Source organism: Myotis brandtii, unplaced genomic scaffold (assembly GCF_000412655.1).
Source record: "Myotis brandtii unplaced genomic scaffold, ASM41265v1 scaffold344, whole genome shotgun sequence".
Lineage (NCBI taxonomy): Eukaryota > Metazoa > Chordata > Mammalia > Chiroptera > Vespertilionidae > Myotis > Myotis brandtii.
The window spans coordinates 4,847,073-4,868,516 of NW_005363247.1; the positions used below are offsets into that span (position 1 = coordinate 4,847,073).

At 35.9% G+C, this 21,444-nt stretch overlaps 1 long non-coding RNA gene across 1 annotated transcript in view; it reads right to left on the bottom strand.

Annotated features, from left to right (window-relative positions):
- The window catches only part of LOC102252913, a 195,107-nt gene that overhangs the window by 78,776 nt on the left and 94,887 nt on the right, over positions 1-21,444 (bottom strand). The window contains exon 4 of the long non-coding RNA XR_001363151.1: positions 18,889-19,063. This is a non-coding gene — a long non-coding RNA (uncharacterized LOC102252913). The remainder of the gene's footprint in view (positions 1-18,888; positions 19,064-21,444) is intronic.

Sequence of the window (21,444 nt, forward strand, 5' to 3'; positions counted from 1 at the left end):
ATTTCAGAGAAGAAGGGAGAGGAAGAGATAGAAAAATATCATTGATAAGAGGGAATCATTGATCAGCTGCCCCCTGTACGCCGCACACTGGGGATCGATCCTGCAACCTGGGCATGTGCTCCTGACCAGAATCAAACCCAGGACCTTTCACGGAGGTCAATGTTCTGTCCCCTGAGCCAAACTGGCTAGGGCCAGAAACTGAACTCAGAAAGGAGTTTGGATCTGATGATGAAAAGTCCCTGGAGGGTTTCAGCAGGGTTATGCCATAACCTGAATTATTTTTTTTTAAATATTCTGGAACAGATGGAAGGGAAGCAGGAGAGAAACCATTTAGAAGACTACTGCCATAATCCAGGTGGTTTGGGCTATGGTCAAAGTAGCAGAGATACAGAGAAGTGGGAAGATTCAGGATAGGTTTAGAAATGTTTTGAAAGCAGGGTTTTTAGCACTTGTTCATAAAACTGATGTATAGGGTAAGGAGAAGAAATGAATTATTCTTAGATTTGCTTATTTCCTTGAGCCACTGGGTTGATAGTAATACCATTTACCTAAATGGGAAAGACTCAAGTAAGAGTAGATTTTGGGGAAAATAAAGTGTTCTGATTTAGCCATGTTAAATTTGAGATGCTGTGGAGTAAAGAATTACCTCAAAAATTTGGAGAGTTAAAATTCGGCACAACCCTTAGAGAAGACTGGCCCTTCACCAGCTCCTGGGAGATAACCTGTACTCTCTTGGAATAGCCTATCTGTTAAGAGTGTCTTTGTATACCTGTAGCCTTGGGCAATGCTAGTTTATGCTAACAAGGTGATTCATGGTGACCACCTGTTTTTGCTCACTGGGGCCCTGGGTTTGACTTCTGGTGGAGCTGTGGACTGAGAAGCTGAATTTAGTCACACAGGCATTCCATATTTATGTGACTAACCCCCAACCAAAATCCTGGACACCAAGGCTCAGATGAGCTTCCCTGATTGGCAGTACCTCATATATTTTATCACACATTGTTGCCAGGAGAATTAAGTGTGGTCCTAGAACTCCACTAGCAGAGAGCAAATGGAGGCTAGTGCCTGATTTCTCCTAGTCTTCTGCATTTGTAACTTGCTGAATTTAACCTGTGTATTTTCATTGTATTAAAGTGTCACCATGAGTGTAAGAGCTTTCTGAGTCCTGACAGTCCTAGCAGGTCACTGAAGCTGAGAGTTGTCTTGGGGACTCTAACTCAGATGTATATTGACTGAGAATCAAAGAGGTGATGTCGTATAGGCTGTTGGCTAAGTAAGTTGAAAATTAGAGGAGGAATCAAAACCGGCAATAATGATTTGAGTCATTGGTACATGGATGACAGTCCAAAATGTGGGAGTGTCACCTAAGAAGTGAACCCAGGAATATCACCTAGAGAAAGGTAGCTGATTTTAAAGAAAAACAAGCTAAATTGGATTGAGTTCTTGCTTTTAGGAACTCACATTATTGGCAGGAGTCCAAGAGGACACAGATGGAGGTGGACACAGAAGCTACTACCTATAAATAGAGGAGAGAAAGTAGTAATCAGATGCCTCAGAGGAAGGCCCAGAACCCTGAAGACAAGGAGTAGTTGCCTGATCATTTGGAAAGGAACTCACATGCAAAGAGGAAAAATTACTCATGATTTATTTAGTTTGATGAAACTAATATATTTACTGATTTGGCATTTGAGGAAGGGACTGAAAATACTCTGATAGGCAGAATAATGGATCCCCAATTGTTCACATCCTAATCCCAAGAATCTGTAAATATGTAAAGGAAACTTTAAGAATATGGACCTTGGGGTGAGATTATCCTGGATTATACATGTAGACCCAGTGTAATTCCATGAGTTTTTAAAATTGGAGATGCTTTCCTAGTTGTGGTCAGAGAGAGATATGGAATGATGGAAGCAAGGTCAAAGAGATGCTAAATTGCTGGCTTTGAACATGGAGGAAGGCATACACACGTTAAGTAGCACAGGTGACCTCTAAAGCTGGAGAAAAAAGGAAATGAATTATTTTCCAGGGTCTTCAGAAAGGAAAGCAGCCTTGAAAAGCCTTAAAATTAGTACAGTGAGATCCATGTCAGATTGCTGATCTATAGAACTATATGATAATAAATTCATGTTGTTTTAAATTGCAATAGCAATAGAAAACCAATACAAATTCAGGAAAATATTGGTGATATTCAGGTTTTGCTCTTTTTGTCATACACTTTAAATAGTCTTTATTTTTTTAAGAAATCTAAGGAAATAATATTTGAAAAACTCATTTTAGTTGTGATCTTCAAAAATTCAAGAAACTTAACAAGAATAACCATTTTATAATCTTTGAATTCTTGTTATAACATAAGATGCTTATTTTTAAAAAAATCAAAGGTTTTATGAAGATAAATCCTTGTTTTCTGGTGCTTTATTGAACAAAATAAGCAATATCCAGAATACTGCAGCACCAGGAGTTCATGCTTAAGGGTGACTTTATATAAGTTTCTTCAGGAGGCCAAAGAGAAAAGACTTTATAACCCTACCCCAAATCAACCAAATCAGCCTGCTTTGTATCTATTTTACATATTCTATGTCTATGGAAGAATACACTTTTAAAAAAAGCTCTGTTTCATCTTTCAATAGTTGGAAAACTAGCAACCTGGATCATCTCAGATATGAAAAACTCATTAGACCTCTGGTAGTCTATTGTGAATAAAAATCATGGCCAATGGTACCATCGTACTACTTAGCCAATAATAAAATTTATCCAATTAGGACTCCCTTTCATGGAACACCACACAAGATGAAAAAAATATGTCTTGGTTGCCCACAATGCCCAATGCAGTGTTAAATAATGAAAGTCACTACTTCCTATGTACATTGAACAGAATACCGATACCATGAGAAATTCCAAACCAAAAATTGTCAGTATTCATATAAATTTTATGAAAACTGCATCTTAATACATCCCTTAGGGATTTACAATGCTTTTGAAAACTCTGTGATAAAGATGGCTATTTAACTTTGTTCAATCCAATATTCCCCAAAGTTATATGATCAACAAATTATTTAGAATGGGGTTTGGGGAACACGGTGGGAGGACATTCCATGGAGTTGGTGTTCCTACAGAACACAATATTCAGAAATGCTTTCTTAAACTGTTTTCAGAAAAGAAAATATTTTCAAACACTTCTTTGCTTCAAGATAGTTTTACTCTAATTATGCTATTTTTCTTTTAAAAACTTAATTCTTTATTATAGATAAAGAAGTCCTGACATGATATATCTCTGTGTCTCCATAAATGATAAGTGTGCGCATGTGCGTGTGTGCGTGTGTGCGTGTGTGCGTGTGTGTGTGTGTGTGTGTGTGTGTGTGTGTGTGGTTTTTTTTTTTTTCTTCAGTGGCTGTCTGTCAATGTCTTTGTCACTGTCTCGTACTTGTTTCTGCTTTTTCTCTGGGATTGCCTTGGGTCTCAAGCCACTGTGGGAGCTGACTCTACTCTAAAGGCCAGTTCTCAGCCTCAAGGACACCTAGAAGGATAAACAGCCTTAAGGACACCTAGATAGGCTAACTTGGGAATATGGGAACATGATTCAGAATAGACATGCCAAGATGCTCTGAGCATATTGGCTCTTTAAAGAAGAGGAAATCCTTAACTCTGTCTTTCTCTTGGTTGACTTCCATACCCTGAGCTAGCTGAGACAGAAAGCAGCCCTCTTTCAGCCCATACTAGAACACATTGTCAGAATTTTCATCAAGGGCATGATGGGAGATATGGCCCTCAAGTTCTTTGACTATAGGGCAGTTCTGTTCCTTGAAAAGAATTTGTAGCCTGATGAGTTCCTTGTTTGAAATTCTGATAAGTAAATCTCTGTTAACTGAGTGATAGTACTGCTGCCTTTTATATATCCCTAGATTTTAATGAAGCCATTAAATTCTTTTTTAAAAGAAGATACAGCCAGATATCAACCCTGACCTTGAGTGTCTCGTTGACAACCACTTTTCATATAATAGAAAACATAACTTTGAATGACAATGTTGGTTAATTTTCCCCTAGAAAAAAAAAGTTAACCTCTATACTACTCAGTTCTCTCATCTGTGAAATGAGGGAATTTGTTTGGAGTGCTGCTAAGGCCCCTTACATTGCTAACATTTGTAACTAATATAACATAAAATGGTATGTAAATGTAAACTTCTATTGTTCTCATTGTTAGTAATAATAAAGTAATGCCATGCATACATGCACCAAAAATTATGTTGTATCTAATTTGTGTAAGGTGTTTATCTTAGCAATTTTGTGAAAAGGGACAGCAAGGAAAACTGCTACTGAAACAAACAAAAAAATAGAGATTTAATTATATACATAGATGAAATTTGTCAAATGACTCAGTTTCCCACTTTAATGAATTGATATTCTCATCATCTCAATTTCATAAAACAGTCTTAAAATTGGTGCTTTATTTTATTAAATATTGAGATATTTTTCGTAGGTATTGTTGACTTGCGTTCCATGTACATAAATGGAATTTTGCGTTTCTCTCTTACAGTTGTGTTCCTGAATAACCTCAGAAGTAGGCTTTAAAAGTGACAGTTTGGGAGGTCCCAGAGAGGAACTTAAAGACTTTTTCCTGTGCCTTCCTGTGAAAACATCTCAGAGAACCCCAACTATTCTAAAGCTAGTCTCTCAGTTATTTTCTGATGCTAGTTCATCTTTCTTCCTAAAAATGAAGTTGGATCTATAGAGTTTCTCCCAGTAGCCTCCATATACCAGGTAGTCCAACTCTGATTAGTACATTCAAGTATTCGTGACAATTAAGTATCTACTCTATGCCAAGGATTATGCCAGATCCTAGAACCACAAAGAAGCAATTAGGGAGTTCAACATGTAGTTTCATTTAGCCAATGAATATAATTTGAATTTACAAATATTGGTACATAGTAGAACATCAGTCAATATTGTTGAAAGAAAAAATAAAAAGTAGTCCTTGGCACCTGTCTGAGTAGATCCTAAAAAAAAAAGGATAGAAGGAAAACTAAATACCCATATATTAGAAGGTAGAATCGCTTTATTCTAACTGATTATTATTCTGGTATAACTCATTGGCGTAGCATGAGGTAGTGATATTTTCATCCCAAACCATCTTGTGCCACAATTGTTTTTCATGTTAAATAAAGGACCACCAACAACAAATCCCTGGAGATAGTACAGCTGCCTGACAAGTTTAGTGCTAGAACTAGCCCTATGCAACTAACTAGTGCTCACTCTTCGTCACTGCACTGTGCTGAGGATAAAGAAGAAAAGTGAGGCCTCAAGCAGGGTCATGTGCACATGGCTGGCAAGAGAAAGCAGGGGCCAATGAGCTGAAGCTAGCAGCAGAGAGCAATGCAGCTGTGAGTACATGTCTAAACTGAGATGTTTTCCCTCTTCTGCTGTCCTAGTTATACCAGCAAGAGCAGAACCCACTAAGTGCTAAGGCAATAGGCAGGAAAGAACATAGAGATATAGTCTCTTGCTATAATTTGAAAACAGTGGTTTTCGAAGTACAGAATAGTAAAGATTGAAGCTCCAAGAAGCATCCCACTAATGATAGAAAGAGGGATCATACAGTCTTATACATTTGCTTATTCAAAATATGCATTTCATTATTTTAAAAAGATATGATGATAGTATGCTATTATAAATGCACTTAATTTGAGGTGACAGTTTCCAGACTTTCTCATCCAAGCAAGAACTTCATTATTTCTGGCAAGGATCCCAGAAAGGATCTCCATAACTCAAAAACTTACATATTATTTTGGTTCAGAACCAATCCTTGTACTACTGCCAAAAATGCTAGAAATGCACATACCCCCAAATCAATCTTAGCAACAACAATGGTTATAGCAGGTAAGTATCTAATTTCCAATTTCAAATAGACTTCATATTCAGAGATGTATCCATATATTCAGAAACCAGACTTTGATCACAAACAAAATGCAGTATTGGTAAATCTTTAGTAGAATTTGTCTTCTTTTTATTGCACAAGACTTCTTTTGTCCTTGTCTACATATAAAACTCATCTGTTCCATGTTTTTTTTTAAGTACCACAAACCATATTTAATGAAAACCCAAGAGCAGAGCAAATAATGCTCATTTCAGTCCTTGCTAATTTAAACAAAATTTTAAAATACTGAAGAACCAATAAAATCAATGTACGGAACACCTTAAATTATATTATTAATGTGCATACTTCCTATTGCTATCACTTGAATTCCTTTAGCTTTAAATTCATATTGCTAAAATAATATTCAAGTTTAACTTTTCAAATTATTTTGAAACTCAAGGGAGAACTCCCGTGCCATGTAATGAACTGTAAGCTCTTTGAGAGCAGGGACCACATCCATTCATTATCTCATGTCCAGGCCAATAATACCCTCCACCTGAACATTGCTCACTAACTAGTATTTAAATGAACAAGTGAATGGAAGAATGAATTAAAAATACACACAAGAATTTAAACAATATCCTGATAATTCAGGCACAACTGTCCCTTTGTAGGAAAGAAAGGAAGATTTAAAAGACTGGGTTATTAAAATTAATTGTCCATTATAATTGAATTCATAAGATAACTTGACTTAAATTCACTAGATAATTTCTCTCCAATTACAGACACAATAATCTGATATGGGCACAGTGCCAGCATGAACACTGGATCACTGTGATCACTCAGAATTAGCCCTGTTTTATTGGACTTTGTATTCTTTCCCAGAAGATAAGATTATTTCTTACCAGTGTTTAGAATTATATTTATGTCTGCTCATCTCTACTTCTCTAAGTAACCAATATATTAAGCAAATGTTTCTATTTTGATCAGGACAAAATAAAATTGGATTAAACTATGTTTAGGCCTGATTTCTGATTAACAACTTCTTGTCCGTTTTTTAAAATTTGCTAAATTGCGTATTTATTTTCTTGACTTTAAAGAGATAACTCTTTCTCCCTTAAAAAAATCTGAAAACAATGCATAATGTTTATCTATGATATCTTTATTCTAAGTTTATAATCAGCATTTTTTTTATATCTAAAGAAAGAAAGATAAAATCAGTTACAAAGGAAATAGAGAATAAATGTTGTTTAAAAACACAAAATAGTACTATATAGGAACATAGGGGAAGAAGTGAACTAAGATCTATTTAAAATCTTAACAACTCAAGTATCATTTCCTGACATAATTCTAGAAACCTCATGAAATATTTGTCCTTATTATAAACCCTTGTAACTTTCATGGTTGTATGGTTTTTAATTATTTCACAGCATGGCATGAACTTAATTCTCTAGAGGCAAATACTCATGAGTCCATCTTGATTACTTTTTACCCAGCATTTACTCAGAATAAATCAGTGAAAATAGCATATTAATATAACATTTCATATACATAGATGTCTTGGGTATTTGCAAAAACTCCCAAGATTTAAGTTTTCAAAAAAGATGACATTCCCACTTTTGTTCAAGTATTTTTGAGCTCCTTCTATAATTTCACTCAGAAACTTAAGATTCATTTTTGTATTACTACCCTTATTATGCAAAGTTTAATAAATTATTGTCTTTGAATTATGGAACATTTTAAGAATTCAATGCAATAAAGCTTAACTTACCTTAAAAGAGACTTATTTTCATAAATTCTTCTTATTACAACCTTGGTTCTCTAGTCAAAAGCAATATAGAGACTTCCCTCTCTTCTCTTCCTCTTCTGTGAGACCCAGTGGGTTGACGGTTCCCTCTCTGTCTGTGATGAACACAGCAGAAGACCCAGAGTTTGTCCTCACTCCTGATGCCACACACCTTTTCTTGGCACTTCATTTGGTCCCAAGGGAAAATGCTTACAGAAATCTCCTTCTCCACAATCTCTTGACAGATGGCTCTGCTGGCAAGAGCCTTAACTCTTAGAAGTGCTTTAATGGGCTTTTATTCTCCCACTTTGCTTCTTCACAGGTTTTATTTTTTAATTGCACATTGGTTAATGCTTCAGTGTCCTAACTGGCCAGACCATCATTGCCCCCTTGTAGCACTCCCAGCTAATCTGCTTTTCTGTTTTTGATTTCAATAAATTTGCAAAGCTAGTTTTCTTTTAATATTTTATTATTTTTCTGCTCCTATACTCAGAAGCAGTTGTAAAAAAAAAAAAGGCTCAATCATTTACTTTAAAGCACAAACTAAACAAATATTGAACTGTTCAAATACAAATAAAGTAAATCTATATGGTCATTGATAAAGTTGTAAACCAGAAAAAACAACAACAACAAAAATACCAGTTTTATCAACATCACATGTATTCCTCTGATAAGTTCTGATAAGTGCCTTTGTTATGTGGTTTCTCTCCTCGTCTCTTTTCCCCTCTCCCTTCCTCTTCTTCTTTCTATCCCTCTTTGACATCTTTTTAGAAAAATAAGAAAACATACCCTGAAATTACAGGCTCAATTGTCATCTACATGATGTTAGTTAAGAGAGTAAAGAGATAACCCAAGTCTTTCATCCTTATCCTTAAATACGATAAAAAGCAGGATGATTTTTAAAAGACTAATAAACGAATGACTATAAACTTAGGCAACAATTTTGAACCAAGAATAAAATAAAGTAGGGAGTGACAGGACCATGGCAAACTAGAACACGTATGCCCATTTATAAATGACAGTGGCTGCTCATCTCCAAATAGTCACTTTCTGCCGAAACTCAAACTCTGCATTGTGAGAATAATGTTTTTCAATGGAATCCCCATATATAGATTTTTATGTGAAAAAAAAGATATTATGCTTTTTAAATGTTAGAGGATACTATGGGAGCTAATCCCAACACCTAAGGCCCAGCCTCAGCCTGTGTACTGCCATCTACTGACTTCTGATCTAGAACATACTGAAATGAAGCTAATGCCAGTGCCGAAGCATTGCCTTTATTAATCATGAACTCCTTTCTTGTATGTAAAAATTATCATAGTGGCCGAAACCGGTTTGGCTCAGTGGATAGAGCATCGGCCTTCGGACTGAAAGGTCCCGGGTTCGATTCCGGTCAAGGGCATGTACCTGGGTTGCTGGCACATCCCCAGTGGGAGATGTGCAGGAGGCAGCTGATCGATGTTTCTCTCTCATCGATGTTTCTAGCTTTCTATCTCTCTCCCTTCCTCTCTGTAAAAAATCAATAAAATATATTTTTAAAAAAATTATCATAGTGTAGACTAGTTATGTTAAAAAAAAAATAACAGTCCTTATTAAAAACCTTAGGAAAGGCATTCACCAAAAAAATAGGTAAATAGTGTGTGCAACATATAGCTCAAATCTGGATGAGAAGGACCATGTTTACTAAAAGTAATATTACAAAGCAATTTTATGAAGTGAGAGTGAGAAATTTTATTTTATTTTATCTAGATTTCTTTATCTTTCCCTAGTACTGATCTATCAATAATTATTTTACTTTTAATTACACAATTCATGTTAAATACAGAAAGAATTTTCAAAAATTCCTGTAATTCCATTACTAGAAATTATTAGTTTATAATCTTCTAGAATGTATCTCTCTCTATATATATACACATATTTATACATAAGTACAATTTTACATGCATGTATTTTATATTATATTCATATATAACTTAACATTCTTTATAACAATCACATACTGAATATATTATTTGATATATACTACTAGTAATATAATAATATATTATTAGTCTGTTTTTTCACTCAACATTAACTATAGTAGCAACTTTTCACTAGTTCAATAATTAATCTTCCACACGTGATATTTAAATGGCTATGCCATATCCAATTGTTTGGCTATAATTGACTTGGCCCATCCTCTATTACCAGGTAAATTTTTTCAATTTTTTCTTTACAATATAGTACCTATAATTAAGAACTGTTATCTTTGTGCACATTCTTATTATGTCAAAATATTTGCATATTTCTCTTCCAAAGGTTGTGCTAATTTACAATTCTACAACTAACTGTGATAAGTGAATTCATTTCCCCGTATTCTCAACAAAATTAGGAAAAATCTATTTCAGGTGGAAAAGAGATGAGGTAATATTTAAACTTTATAAAATAAAACTTATTTTCACATATATCAGCTGAATTACTATTTTGATTAATATTTTTCCTCTTGACTGACTGCAAACTGTAACATGGAGAAATGGAACCATCCAAAGAGATGTCTGTAGCTAAAGTACCTGACATCTGCTGGCAGCAGACACTTGATGCTAATCAGATGCTTCATGTGTCAACTGGACTGGATCACAGGGTGCTCAGATATTTGATTAAGCATTAGTTCTGCATGTGTCTGTGAAGGTGTTTCCAGAAAAGACTAGCTTTTCAATCAATAGACTAAGCAAAGCAGATTGCCCTCCCATATCTGGGTGGGTATCTGCCAATGCCTTAAGGGTCTAAATACAATAAAAAAGCAGAAAAAGAAGGAATGTGTTCTCTTTGCACCAGTCTTCTCCTGCCCTGGGACTGGGACTTATACCATCACTGCTCCAGTTCTCAGGTCTCCAGGCTAGAACTGAAACTATAACACTGGTTTTCCTCAGTCTCCAGCTTGCAGAGAGCAGACTGTGGGACTTCTCAGCCTCCTTTATCATATAAGTCAATTCCTCATAATAAGTACATCTATTTCTTTCTCTCTGTGTCTCTCTTTTCCTCTCTCTGTCTCTTGAATGACAGGTGATGATAGGTAGATAGGTAAGTAGATAGATAGATGCTAGATAGATGCTTGCTAGATAAATGATAGATAGATAGATAGATAGATAGATAGATAGATAGATAGATATCCTAGATATGTGACTAATGCAGTATGATTAAGATGGGAAAGTAGGGGAATTTGTCACCTGGCAAAAAGTTGGTAAACTCTTTAATAAACATATCCTAAAAATCAATGACTGATTGTAACATACTTGTAACTGGGAAGAGAAATATAATACTAAGATTAGTACCCACTGCAGCCTGTTCAGAAGTGCAAGTAATATATATTCTAGGCAATATTCTAGATATTCTGGATATAAACATCCTTTTACAAGGCATGAGTTTGGAAAGACCTACTTGGCTCACTGGTTCCCATACACAGGGCCCTTTGTAACTGTTTTCATGTGCTAATGAATCTCTGACACAACTAAATCTCCCATCTGTGAGAAGTGATTCCTCTCAATGGACCCAGAATTACTGAGTGACATTAAACAAGTAACTTCCTATATTTCAGTTTTCATCTGTAGGATGGGAATAATAATTGTAGTGCTTATACTTGTTATCATTAAGATTAAATATAAATTGCTTAGATGATTGCCTGGTATAGATAAGACCTATATAATTTTTGTTATTGTTATCACCACTGTATTTTGCAATATTTTCCTCTAGTTTTACAAACCAAAGTACATTATAATAATTTATATCTTTGATGTATACCCTAAAGATGAATTCCTTGGGATCTAGGTCTGCTTTCCTTCATTTTATATTACAAAAATTAACAATTGCCTAGAGAATATTAGGCCCTGAATAAATGTTTCCTTAATGGTGGACAGGTAAGTAGACAGAATAAAACAATGAATGTATTTTTGGCCAAATCATATCAGGTTGAATCTTTCCTGTTGTAGTTACTTTTTCTGATTTCTAATTCTAATTCCAATTTTTACTTTTTAATTATTTGTACAGTCTTTAACAAACATATACATTCCAGTTAAATTGAAATCAACAAAGTTAATAGCTAAATTCAATAAAAATATATTGTACCCAAACATAAACAAGGCACTCATTGTCATAGGGCTGTTTCCCTCAATAATGGCATGTTTGTCACAGAGGACCTATAACATGACAACTGATACTATAATAAGAACATGTAAAATACTGGCCTTCACCTTAAGGGGAATATATTTAGTTTCATGTGAAGGACCATGATTTAGCTTGTAAATAAGAGCGTTATCAAAATGTGGTCACTCGGGCCCTGGTTGACATGGCTCAGTAGCTAAGCATCGACCTATGATCCAGGAGGTTACAGTTGGATTCCCAGTCAAGGCATATGCCCGGGTTGCAGGCTCCATCCTCAGTGTGGGGCATACAGCATCATCATTGATGTTTCTAACTCTCTTTCTCTCTTCCTTCCTCTCTGAAATCAATATATATATTTAAATGTAATAATTGGGGTCTAAAGCCGCTGTCTGTAAAACAGGTTATCAGTGTGAAGGTAGAGAACCACATGACCTAAACAAGTCAGGGGTTGAGCTTCAGAGACCTGTGAAAATGCCAAAGACAGAATTCTAGTGTGTGATCCAGATGAAATGCACAACAGTTTTTAAGGTTAAAAAGACTGTTTCTAGTTTCCTCCTTTTAATCAAGGTAAAGACTGTTTATTCCACATATTAATAGTTCTGACTTACAGCCTGGCCGGCGTGGCTCAGTGGTTGAGCATCGACCTATGAACCAGGAGGTTATGGTTTGATTCCAGTCAGGGCACGTGCCCGGGTTGCGGGCTCCATTTCCAGTTTGGGGCGTGCAGGAGGCAGCCGATCAATGATTCTCTCTCATCACTGATGTTTCTCTCTCTCTCCCTCTGCCTTCCTCTCTCTCTAAAATCAATAAAAATATATATTTTTTAAAAATAGTTCTGACTTACTACATAGGTGTCATTAATGTGAAAAACAGCTCATTCTGCATGGTCCTGAAACTGACAAATGCTAACTCAACAATGAACTTTTACATAGTTCAACCCGTTTACAATTGAAATAAACACTGAAAGTTTTGTCTTCCATGTAAGGCAGAAAGCAGTGTGACTGCACCCTCACTGAAGAAAGGCTATAGTGAATTTGAATGCTGAATATATAGCAAAAAGGAAAGTTATTTTATAAAGTTATTGTTTGCTTTTTGTATTCAAACCAAAGGAAAAAATATTTTAGTCAGATAATCTTTAAGGGGAGTGTTGAAACCCTGTGGAAAGAAATGTGTAAGTAATTATCAGGGTGGTTCATATGCCCAGAAACTGGTCATATTGTCTTTTTCTACATGTCCTAAAAGATGAATTGATTTTATTACATGGCAGGCAGAAGAAGTTTTCATGTTGGTATTTAAATAGAATTAGAGAATATTAGATCTGAAAGGGAACTTAGAGCTCATCTGATTCAATTTCTTCCTTTTTACCGATAAGGAAGGATTGTGAAAATTAAAGTTGTTGAGCGATTTTCCCAATATTAAAGTTAATAATTGGTACAAACAAAACTCAATCCAACATTCAATTCCTTTTGAAATATTAAAAAAAGTACTTTCTTCTTTAGATAAAAGTAGTTTTGACTTCCAAAAACTTGAGAAGCTCAATTTAAAAATATCTAAACTTGTCCTGGACACTTTTCGCTAGGAGCCATCATAGGAAATCATATGTCCTTCCAGTATTCTCAGTGGGTCACATTGTATAAACTGGAAAAGGATGACTGCATCTGAATAAAATAAATTAAAGTATTAACTGTGAGCACACTCTCACCTAAGACTAACATGTATCCACTTATTAAAGTATCAAAATAAGTCCATACTAACTCAAGTTCCCCAGGTGCACACCCTGGTGTCCCCACCTTCCCCAGTACCCCAGTCTTCCAATAATTCAGCAACAAAGGTGTTAAGTATTACTATGACAGGAGTCCCCAAGACCCAAGTCAAAGGCTGGCTTCCATTGTGAGCATTAGTATTCATGGTTGTTAAATATCTTTATATTATCCCTGGATCTATCTCCTTAGTTTCTCTTCTATAAATGCTAAATAGCAACATTCACTTCAGGTACCCTAATATGTCTCTATTTGTCTAAAGATAAACTAAGCATCATGAATAAGACCTATTCAATGAATTAACAAGAACCAAATGTCTAAATATATAATGGTTCTATTAAAAAGTCAGCTGAAATGCTACTCTGAAAAAGTCTAGGATAACTGTTGAAAGATGAAAAGACACTTCCATGTAGCACCACACTCAAACCAGATAGTCTAAGGTTTCCACTACCAATTTGGGTACAACTTTGTGCCCCTGCTTTAATCCAAAAGCACGGTAGACAACTAAGAATCTTCAAAGGCTGAGCAAGAATCCAACTCCTGCCTCCAAAATTTCCCCTTAATCCTGTGAAAATCTGGCCCATCAAATAGATGAAATATTTAGTTTAAAAAGCAGTCAAACTTGTAGTGGGAAGTAGTCAATGAACCCTTTCCCCAGGAGGTGGGGGGTGGGAGGGAGATAACAGTGAAACCAAGTCAGTGGTTGAGATTAGATAGAAAGAGGAAATTACAACTATAACAAAATATTACATAAAAGCCAAATCAGCACAGAACAAATAAAATAATGCATAACAGGAAGGGATCCAAACCAATACAAACAACTGCAAAGGGTCTTACTGGCAGGCTTTCAGACACCGAATTTGAGGAGGACAGAAACATTTAATTGTTGAGTAATACTTCTTAAATGATGTTTTACCTCAAGAAAATCACATCAGTGAAGAATGTGAAAATGGTTGGGCAGCTGCATCCATCCCTTCTAACCAAAGCCCAGCTGCAGGAAGAAAAGCCAGAAACAGAGAGAAGACAAAGAATAATAAGTGAGAGGATGAGATCTATAAAGAAAGAGAGAAATTAAAATAAGACAGTGAAAAATTAAGCTGCAACTCAGAAATACAGGCCAGAAAAAAAAGCTTTCAACAAACTGTAGTAAATGTAATGTTTTTAAACTCAACCATTGAAAACAAGTCTTTCTGAAACTAATTAGTAAGACCGGCAGACACTTGGTATTCTTGTCTCAGTGGTGGAATGACTGCAAAATAGTACTATGCACTCACCATGTGGGCTCCATGTTTGCTAAGAGCTGTTTATAAAGTGGGCGTAACTGATAAAATAAGTGAATAATTGGATACTTTCCTCTGATATCTGACTGAGACAAAGTACAAAACCTCCATGGTTCTCTGATACAGCAAAAAGGAAAATATGGTTTGTATCTTAGCAAAGTATATAATAAACTTTATATTAAAATTATGATAGTGGTCTAGAGCTTTAAAATTTTACAGTAAACAAATGTAGACTGTGAGAGGCAATTCAGCTCAGGGGATGGGCAGAGTTAGCAGATTACCTGTATTTGAAACCCATTCTGCCACTTCCTAGTTATGTCCTTAGTGAAGTTCCTTAACCTCTTTGAACCTCAGGTTACCGATAACTGAAATGAGAATAATGGTACCTAACTCACAGGATTATTGTGAAGAGTAAATAAGCTAAAATATACAAAACCCTTAGTAGAGTGCTTGTCCAGAGCTCAAACAATATCTCTCATTATTCTGTGTATTATGCATGCCCTCTATGGTATACTCCAAAAGGTCTGCTTTGATTTCTTTCATATTTAGTGCCTGTTGTTAACACATATAATATATTTAGAAAATAAGTAATTATTAGATGACCTGTATTAGGCACTTTTCCTGGACTCAACATTGCAGGGGGGAAATGTGGACCCTGCCCAAAAGGTGCTTATTCAGTGAAACAATCTGTGACCAATTCCAGAGAGTACATCTTTGTCTTAAAGTGGGTAGTAGAAAGATCTAAGTTCATCTGATGTTAAAATGCAGGGAAAATCAGTGAGAACTGGGGTAATTGTAGAAGGCTTTGGAGGAAGTAGAAAATAAAGTAAGCCGTGGAAGATGTGTGTAATTGAGACAGACATAGGGAAAAAAAAATGTGCTTCCTGCTAAAGGAAATGATGTTAGCAGGATTATAGATGAATATGGAGTGTATTTGAGACTAGCTTGCCTAAGTGAATGGAGATTTTTGGAGACAAAATGGGAAATGGGACTATTTTGTAAAATTGGAGTAAACTGTGGAAGGCCTTAAGAGCCTGAGGAGTTTTAACTTGAAATATTATGAGATAAGGATTATGTCTTATAAAGTGAGGTGGTAGAAACAGTGTTTCATAAAAATTGGCCCTGTTAAGGTATGCGGGCAGATCAAAATCAAGAGAGTGTAGTATAAGAAGGTTTGGAGGATATTGCAGTCATGTAGGTGTGACATGATGATGTACTAACTTAGGTTGAAGAAAGAGAAATGAAAGTTTTATTGTGAGTGAAATGACAGTCACTGGAGGGTTTTGAGCAAAGAGTGATATTATCTGATTTGTTTTTTAATAGGTCTCTCTGCACAGTTGAGAATACATTGAGAGGGTCAGGAGGGAGAACAGGGTAGACCTGATAGGACCCCATTTAAATAGTTCTCAAAAAAAAAAATGATGGTAGCTTGAATCTCATGTGACTGAAGAAGAGGTGGGAAGTACCTAGAATTAATATATTGTGAACAGGCTTCTTAGGCAAGTGTTTTAGGCTATCACACAGGACTCTGCCCTCGGTTCAATGTTCTGCTGCTATAGTCTTGAAATTCTTAATATTTTTAAATAAATGGCCCCACATTTTCATTTTGCACTAGGCCTCACAAATTATGTAAGCAGTCCTGATTGTGAATATAAAATGACAGAATTAATTGATGTGTTGGAGTTTGGGGGTCTAAGGGTGGGGGGAGGAGCCAATAATTACCTTGAAGCCTGGGCCTTAATATTTGAAAGAATGAATTTAGTGAAATGGAAAAGACTGTGGAAGCATAAAATTATGAGAAGGAATCAGAAGCTCAGTTTTAGACACATGAAATTTGAGATTTTTATTAAGTATCCAAGTAGAGATGTCTGAAGTTCACAACAATGGATATATGTCTGGAGTGACCAACATTTGGGTGGTATTTAAAGCCATTAATTTGAAAGAGAACATCTGCATAAGGAGTATAAATATAAAGAGAAGTCTAAGCACTGAGCCATGATGAGGCACCAGCAAAGGTGACTGAGCAGGATCAGCCACAAAGACATCAGGATACTTGGAAGACTGTGTTGTACTAGAAACCGAAGAAAGAAAATGTATCAGGAAAATGCTAGTGACAGTACAAGTAAATCAAGTGCTGGGATTTGAGCACTGAATTTAACAACATGGAGGTCATTAGTGATAAGCATTGTTTCCATGGAGAGGAGGGGTTTTATAAAAGCCTGCTTTGATTGGATTCAAGAGAGGAAGAGAAGAGACAGCTTAGGAGCTATAAGCATAAACACCTCTTAGAAGAATTTAGCTATAAGGAATGGAAGAGAAAGTAGCTGGAAAAGAAAGTAGAGGTCGATGCCATAGAGATATACAGGAGAGCTGGATGACTAATTCAAAATGTGATTTTAGATTAACAGCTTGATTTTAAGTACATGGAGTTTGGGATTATAATGAGTCTAATGGAAATGTCCATTAGGCAACTAGAAAGGTAGAGATAGATAGTCTGAGAAGAAGAATTGAGGTTTTTTTCATTGTTTAGACTTTATTCACACAGAAGTACAATTTGGGGTTGTAGTAAAAATAAATTAGCTCATAATAAAAGTGTATGGAGAACAATGGAGGATTGATGAAATCAATATTCTGAGTAAAGTAATAAAACAAAATCAAAAGCACTGGGCTACATTCCCAACTTTAACTCCATTTAGGTGTAGTTGTATTTCCATTGGCAAATTAAGGCAACTATCTGCATAATTAAATATGCACACAAAAGCTTTCCAAATTAGCTGGAAATTTTACACAAAAAGAGACTCTGTTATAAATGAGAAAATCTATTATTAGATCCTTTTTTTTTCTTTTTTCAGTTTACACAGACAGGTTACAGATAAATGACCCTGTTTAATTTGTAGCAGGTTATTTAAAAATAAAGCAGCCCAGAAAACCCTGCCTGCTAACTGACACCAAGGATTTCACCTTCCACTTGGGTTTCCATATCCTTAAAGTTGAGATTTTTAGAATTAGATGAAGATGCAAACAGAACGACATAATTTGGCTGAAGCATACCATTTGTCAAAATGTATGAAGTACCAATGAAGGAAACTTATCAGCAATGATTGCTCTTTACCAAGGACTCCGCGAAGTCCTTACAGTTCTGGCCTAGTGTGACTTGTAACATTGCAAACAAAATTGAAGCGGTACTAGCTTTCTAAGCAAGAACTTGCCACACATACATGCACACATATGAAAGAAAACACAAGCCAGTCACACAGCCCTAGAAGTGGAATGAAAATTTGGGTCCTGTTCTTAGTAGAAGGAGAGTCAGTCGGGTTACTCATTGAAATGACACTGATGGCAGACAGGTCACTCCTCTGCAGGCACAGGGTGCTTACAGCAAATGGAACAGTTCAGATGTAGGGGTTGGATGCTCATGTTTCCCTTTATTTTCCAAGAAGATCCCGCTGACAATGATTATTGTCTAAGGATTGTAATCTAAGAAGCACTATACAGAAACATAAGAAATGTCACATTGGAACTGACAAATGAGCTTTATTATAATTCTGACAGGGGCACCAAGGGACATTCTGTGACAGAGCATAAATGTTACTCCAGCAACCCAAAGACTATTGCTCAGAGAGTTCTCCCCCCACTTTTTGAGGCACTTCAATAAAGATCTCAAGAAGAGGACATGGGAAGCCAGCCAGAAGAATATACTTGGCACATCCCTGCATCTTCTGGGCCCCAGAAGGTGGCAATGATAGCAGCTTCACTTCAGCTCCTGAGGAGAGTGCCTTGGGAAATGAATCTTCCAGAGAAACCAGCATATCAATATTCTTGTAGGCATGCGAACAGTATTCTCTGTACTGTCATCAGCTAAGCCTAGATGGAAGTAATCGTTTTTTGGATATCCAAGATTTCCCAAACCCTGATTTCTGCTCACTTCTCTGATCTTGGCCTGGGCATTCAAAACATTCACCTTCAGACTTTCTCAACCAAAGTTCCTCTTTGGAGCCAGAAAACCCAGACAATAATTCAAACTACAAAATTAAGACCTTTCTAGAAGCAAAAGAAACGGGTTTATTCATCACATACCTGTATGCTTTAGGGTTTAGTGCTTCTCCTGAATAAAGCTGGTCAGATTGCAACTGGGGTTAGAGGGTAGATCCCAGGAGAGTCAATCACGGATGTCGGGAGATAGCAGCTCTCTTTCCACTGTGCTGGGTTGGAATGAGGATCCCTGGAGCCACTGGTGAGTGTGTTCCTTAGCCTGCAGAGGAGAGAATGAGACTACTTTACAAGGGGCGGAGCAGAACCAGTGTGAGCAAGAGCTAGAGCAAGAGGGCAAGAGAGACCCGACAACATCGTTTGTCTCCGAATCTACATGAAAGCCAAACCCAAGCCCACCCATGAGCTAACTCGTACATGAGCCAATGGTTGTAATTTTCTTAAAATTACTTTGCAATGGTTTCTGTTACATATAATTGAAGAGTCCTGAATGATACCATAGGAATGTATAATTATAATTAGTCAACATATAGGAAAAACTCTTAAATATTTAAAGCATTAGGTAAAAACAACAAAGATATACCATTCCCCCTCCTAGCCTAATTTCCTTTTTCTTAATAATAACTATAATATTTTGTATCTACTAAGTGCAGGTGCTCTGCTAGGAATTTTATAATAATTAGCCTGTGGAAATCTTATGAAGTAGGAATTATATCTATCTTAGCAAACTAAGAATCAGAGAGATTACAAAATTTGTATAAAATTAAAATTCTAGCAGATACTAACCAGAAGTGAGATTTGGCTCTAATTTTAACTGAAATTTAAATTATACTATCAGGCCACTAAATAACATTACCATGCCTATAGATACTAAAAATTAGTATATACATCATGGTAACTATCGGTCTTCTATCTGCTCAGCAAATTTTTTATTTCCTCTCTTATATCAGAAGAGAAAATAAAAATAATAACAGTTTAATAAAGATGACAGTTAAATTTAGAAAATAAAGCATAATATCTTAAATTGTTGTCAATGCTATATATTTGTGCACATTTTTAGAAGATCATATCAGGAGCTCATCAGAACATTATATCATTGTCTTAACTGAGACTCCTATAAAAATTAGAGAAAGTGTCATTCATAATTAATGCTGAGACCACAGGAGTAAACTAGGACATATAGTCACCCTATTTATTTAGCATTTTGTGGTGCAGAAACCGAAGTAGACCTGTGAAAGTAATTGACATGAGCTCTTCCAAAAAAGAGAGATATTTTTATTATTATTATTATTATTATATCAGTCTATATTTTCTGTTATTAAACTACTTTCACAAGCCAAGTAATACACTTTGTCTATTTAATCACTAAATATTTATTGTGCAACTACTCTGTGTCTGTGAGCCTATAAAAACCAGGCTGCTCCATAATCCAAGTCTTAAGCCTCTGCTTCAAGTTTGCCCATTTTTTTGGTTTTCCTCTTAAGGCCTCTTCTTTTGTGGCATCTTAAGAAGTTGTTCTTCCTGTTTTCTCCACTGTCTGATCATACACTAAGTGGGAGGAGGTCCAAATTGTCTCTCTACAGCTCTATTTTCATGCTCTTTTGCATAGCTGATTACATTAAGTTTGCAGAGTAAGACAATCGCTTACCAGTATTTATCTTTTTATTTTTTGACATCTTTATGGGCTCAGAACTCTCCGGTCCCTATAGCATCTGTGCACTTTCGACCTCCACCTCCAATTATGGCATCAGCTGACCTCAGTAACAATAAGGCTCATGCACTCACGTGGCTCCCTCCTCGTCTGACTTCCATGTATAAGACGCCCCTCAATTTTCAGTCTAATGATTTTAGAAAAAAAAATAGCATCTTATACATGGAAAAATACTGTATTTCCATCATATCTCATATCAGCATTCACCTTCCCAGATTCGTGTTCTAATGCTGTTAAACTGTTCTAACATCATTGATTATTTTAATTGCCAATATCAGAAATTTTATTCTCTGTCTTGGATTCCCCCAACCAAAACTGAAAACTTGTTGGTGCATGTGCTTAGAGTATAGACAAACAAAAGATGGTTTTGGGAGCAACATTTTTTCATTGGTATTCTTCTGAATTGTCAGTGCAGGCTGATTTTTAATTAGTTTTGGTTTCATTTTTAATTATACAAACAATATCCCTTTTATTGCCTCCACCCAGGGTGGACTGCTCCCACAGTTCATCCTTGGTATGCCACTTATACAACTTTTAAACACTTTAAAGGTATAAAACTCCAGCTTTACATACTTAACTGACTATGTACACTTCCACCAGGTCCTTCCACACGGACTTCAACTTCTGCAGATCCAAAGCCAAACTCCTTGGATCTCATTTCTTTCTCCCACCAAATCTGTCCCAAAGTTCCTCTTATTCTGAATCTTTGTGGGAAAACAACCCATGTACTTCTACATAGAACTGGCTTTTCTACTACACTTTGGCCTTCCTCTTTCCTAGTCATTTTTCCCAATTTGGTATTTTGCACTTCATTTTTGGTTGTTTCTTTGTATTTTTCTTTGGTTCCCATCAAGATAAACTATACTATTTATAATTAGCATGCAATAGCCAATGTAAATTGTAATTGTGAGAAGAAATCCTTATAAATAGCT